Raw genomic sequence first — 4,750 nt, 5'->3', positions numbered from 1 at the left:
CGCTCTTCCCTGGTGGCGCAGTGGTTAAGAATCCACCTGCCAATGCAGGGGACACGGGTTCGAGCCCTGGTCCGGGAAGATCCCACATGCCGCAGAGCAACTAAGCCCGTGAGCCACAACTACTGAGCCTGCGCTGTAGAGCCCACGAGCCACAACTACTGAGCCACATGCCACAACTAGCCCGTGCGCCTAGACCCTGTGCTCCGCCACAAGAGAAGCCACCGCAAGGAGAAGCCCGCGCACCGCAACGAAGAGTAGCCCCCACTCGCCGCAACTAGAGAAAGCCGGTGCGCAGCAATGAAGACCCAACGCAGCCAAAAATAAATAAATAAAGTTAAAAAAAAAAAGTACATTGAAAACTACACACGCAGAGTTTTTAGGGAGCAGGTTTCCATAGGGCCCTGACTTGTTTTAGCTACAGCATTCTTTTGTGAGGTTTTTGGCAGCCTCGGCAGGCCTGGAATGCCACTCTGTGAGCTGGGACAGTGGGACTGCAGGACTGCAGAGTAGGGGCAGGGGCTGAGGGCAGGCCTTGAGCTCTCCATGTCACGTCACAACAGGGAGCTGGGGACCCTCCGCGGGGAGAGCAGATCTGGGAGCAGGCGTGTGCAAGCAGGTGGCATTGTCCTAGAGTGAGTCCCCGGCCTCCCTATGCTCTGCAGGTGCCTGACTCCATTACCTCTGGTCGCTTCCAATGACCAGTTTCTGTTTTGTTGTCAGGACTCTGGCTCATTCTGTGTATTTATTTTTTTTTATTGGAGTATAGTTGATTTACAATGTTGTGTTAGTTTCAGGTGTTCAGCAAAGTGAGTCAGTTATACTTTTATTTTTTATTTTTTTGGCCTCGTGGCTTATGGGATCTTAGTTCCCCGACCAGGGATTGAACCTGGGCCATCGGCAGTGAAATCATGGAGTACCAACCACTGGCTGGACCGCCAGGGAAGTCCCTCCCTAGGCCTTTTGACTTTGCCCCAATTGTGGTTGGAGGATACAGGCCCCCGACACCAGCAGCCCAGCAGGTGACAGTTAGGAAAGTCAGGCAGGTGGCAGGAGAGTGACAAGCAAGAGGGGCCAGGCCTGCCTCCAGGAATCTCCCAGGACTCAAGTCCCCTGGACATTGCGGCGTCCTTCTAATGGCCCGTGGTCCTACCTGAGGTGACCAGGAGCTGGTCTGAAGGCACATCCCAAAGAGACACAGCAACCCCTACTCAGGGACAAGTGGCCACTGCCCCCTGAGCTCTCATAGACAGATACAAACCCTCTGCACTGGACCCCCTTCCTGGGAAAGGGCTCAGCTTTGAAGACTTCATTCTGCTGGCAGAAGGCCAGGGCTTGGAGGGTGATGCAAGTGACATCACATAGAACACAGTCAGTGACTGACCGCTTGGGCCTGGCTGGGCCCCGCGCTTCGCTGAGTGCTTTGGGCAACTGAATAATTGTCATACCCGGGCAAAGGGCCAAGGAGGCTTCGTTCTCTGTGTCCCCTTCCCCCTCGGGCTGTGACATCAGCCTTTGCATTGACCCACAGCCCCTCTTCCAGCAGAGGGTGCCAGCTCCATCCCGGCTGCCCTTCCTGACATCATGGGGTGACCGTCCCTTGTACTTGGGTACAGACCATCTGCAGGGCAACCCACAGGCCAGCCTGGCCATGCAGCTGACCCTTCAGGAAACCTGAAGGACCCAGGGGTGTCTTTTCTCCAGCGGAGCCACAGCTTTCAAGGTAGAGAACGAATGCAAAATCAGGCAGAGAAGCGAGGGAAGAAACTTGGCAACGTTCAGAACAGTCTCTAGTGGATCCAGAGCGGCCGACAGCCTTATATGGGCCTTCTCTCCAATTCGGGCCCTGGAGATTCAGGCCGTCAACAGTATCCATAATCCCAGGCTGCAAACAAATTGGGGAACTTTTTCTTGGTCCCAGGCCAGTAGCCCTTCTTAAGTCCTTGGTCCAGCCGTCAGTGGGATGGACAGAGACGGGGAGAGAGCCATCGGGGAGCAGACTTAGGGTTCCTCGGAACCCCTGCTTGACTTATTTGGAGACAATAAACTGTTCTCAGCAAGTGGAGGCCAGAGTCTTGGCCAGATTTTGTTCTACACACAAACAGGTGTGGGGAGCACCGTTTGCAAGATGGGATGGGGGTGATGACGGGAGGCTGATGTGTCCCCTGCCTTCCCGAGGCCGAGAGCCCCAATCAACAGGTGAAAAAGAAGGCTTTTGTGTAAAGGACACGGCAGATGCTACTCTGCTTCATTAGAAGCTTTTTTTTTTTGTGGACTAGGTCTGTAATGTCAGCCTGAAGAAAGCAGAATAAACAGCCCTTAAGCAAATGAATACAGTAACCCCAGAGAAGGCTCCGTGACAAATAACTTTTTCCGTGAGTCAGACTGAAAGCTAACATCCACTTGTTTTATAAAGGGGAATGCTTTGTCATTTATCACCGTCGGCCCCTGCTCACAAGCTCGGGGTGTAGACCAGGCGGAGCCTGTCCAAGGGGAATGGCCCTTTGAAGCGGCAGCCCTCACCCTGCAGTGGATTGAAGGCTTCTGGGGTTGGTGCTCATAGCTGAGCCGCGCTATGGCTTGTTGGCTGCCATCAAAAATCCCCATAAACAGCCGCCAGGGAATTGCTCATCTTCATCCCCCACTGGATGGAGAGGGTGAAGCCAAGACACCCCAGATCTTGCAGCTGTCTGAGCAAGATTTAAAACCAAGACCTTTGGTCCTAAAATCTGCATCTGCTGAGCCCAAGATTGAATATTTAATATTAACCCACAGGCCCATTAGGAGAATGTTCTCTCTGCGTGGGAAATGCTTTTTCCTTCAGTGGCTCCCTGTTGCCGCCACCCTGACTCCTCTGCCTTCTGCCAGGGTCGCCCGGCCAGGCAGGGATCTGGACGGAGAGAAAACGCGTCTGTGTGATCATCCCCACTCAACCCTGCAATGGAGTTCAAAGGAGGGACCTCATCCTTTGTTGTCTTGCCCCAGTGGGGAGAGATGAGGAGATGGGGAGAAATGGGGGCCGTGTTACCGCTCACTGGGGTCCCCAAGTCAGAGCCCAGACCCAAAAGCGCTGCCCCTTCTCCTGCAGTGCCCCTGTGTGGGCGGGGCGGACATGCCTCCCCAAGTCCAGCCTGAGGCCCCATGGAGTGGACGGCCTAGGAGGATGGGACTTGACTCCAAGACAAGCTGCATTTGTCCCCTTGCCCAGTCTGGGCCGAGCGTGCACGGGAACAATACCCATATTCATCGGGGTTTGCCAGCAAGGCCACGTGACTTGACATCACGACAGATGTGGGGAGGGGACGGGCAGAGGACAAACACTCCCTTGTGTGCGCCCCTCGCTGTGCTGCCCGGGAGTCTCAGCCACGGGCCACTGCGAGGTTTGCTGCCTACCCAGCTCCGGCCTGGGAGGAGGGTACGGATGTGGGACGGTGAAATCACTGTGACACCTGCCAGGGTTCTCATCGCAGTGTCCTGTTGTGTATAGTGGCGAAGCGTGCCTACTTTAGGGAGGTCTCCCTGCTCCCAGCGAGGGGACAGCAGAGAGGGAGCAACACATCTGTGAAATTCGGCATCAGAATCGTGATTATTCACAATTGTCGTCCATCCTTCGTATTGTGAAGATTGACAGTAGCTGACTGTACGTCAGCTATACCTTAATAAAAAGATTAAAATTTTTTAAATTAAAGTTAGAAAGATTAGCAGTAGCTAGCACTTGTTGTGGACGTTTGGAGCATATGGCCTAATCCTCACAGCAATCCTTGCGGTGGGCATTTCTCCCGTCCCCAGTTTGCAGATGGAAGACAGTTACACAGAGAGATAAGTGGCCTTCTCGGGGTCACAGAGCTGGCTTTCAAACCCAGGCATTTGGGGCTCTCAACGTGTGACAGGAGGCCCCTCCCAGCAGTGGACAGAACATGCCTGCATGCCAGGGGGGCCCCTCCCAGCAGTGGACAGAACATGCCTGCGTGCCAGGGGGGCCCCTCCCAGCAGTGGACAGAACATGCCTGCATGCCAGGGGGGCCCCTCCCAGCAGTGGACAGAACATGCCTGCGCACCAGGGGGGCCCCTCCCAGCAGTGGACAGAACATGCCTGCATGCCAGGGAGGCCTAGGATTTCTTTGCCAGTTTTCCTGGGGCCGATGGGGGGTGGAGGAGGGAACCGGGGAAGGGGGTGGTCACTGCAGGTCAGCTGTGCTTCTCAAGAATATAACTGCACGATGGGCCCCTCTGGGCATTCCCTGGGGGAGTGTGGAATGACTAGGGCCGGGGCTGTGTCCCACTGTGTCTCCCTGTCCCAGGCCAGAGTTGTGGAACTCACAGCCCTTCACCACCCTTTCTGCACTGGACACCCCAACTGAGTGCTTAGAAACCTTGTCACTCACCTTCCCTCTAGCAAGGAGGATCCTTTCCACTCTTAACCTGGTGTAACTGAATTGCAGCTGTAAGATCTCACTGGTGTGCTATAAGGGATCTTTTGAAATTTTCTAGCAACGAACTTCTCATTTTACGAATAAGGAAATTGTGATCTTACCCAAGATCACACAGCCGTTAGTAGCAGAGTTGGGACCAGAACAAGGGTCTTCTGACACCCAGGCTGTTCTTTGCACTAGAGCAGGGTTCTCGTGCCCTCGGACGTTGCTAACTGTGCAGGCCTGGCTGCCACCAGGCGGCAGGGCGGGAAGGCATCCCCTCTGGGAATATGGCAGAGCTGGCCCGCCCAGAGCGTGGGTGTCTGCGTGTGCACAGCCCC

The 4,750-nt window shown here is 55.0% G+C and overlaps 1 protein-coding gene across 1 annotated transcript in view; it reads left to right on the top strand.

The window, feature by feature from the left end:
* The window catches only part of CD9 (CD9 molecule), a 36,420-nt gene that overhangs the window by 25,944 nt on the left and 5,726 nt on the right, over positions 1 to 4,750 (top strand). The gene's annotated exons all lie outside the window — the stretch shown is intronic.

The sequence above is a fragment of the Lipotes vexillifer genome, unplaced genomic scaffold (assembly GCF_000442215.2).
Source record: "Lipotes vexillifer unplaced genomic scaffold, Lipotes_vexillifer_v1.1 scaffold395, whole genome shotgun sequence".
Lineage (NCBI taxonomy): Eukaryota > Metazoa > Chordata > Mammalia > Artiodactyla > Lipotidae > Lipotes > Lipotes vexillifer.
The sequence above is the reverse complement of the archived record's forward strand: the minus strand, read 5'-3'. Positions and strand labels throughout refer to the sequence as shown.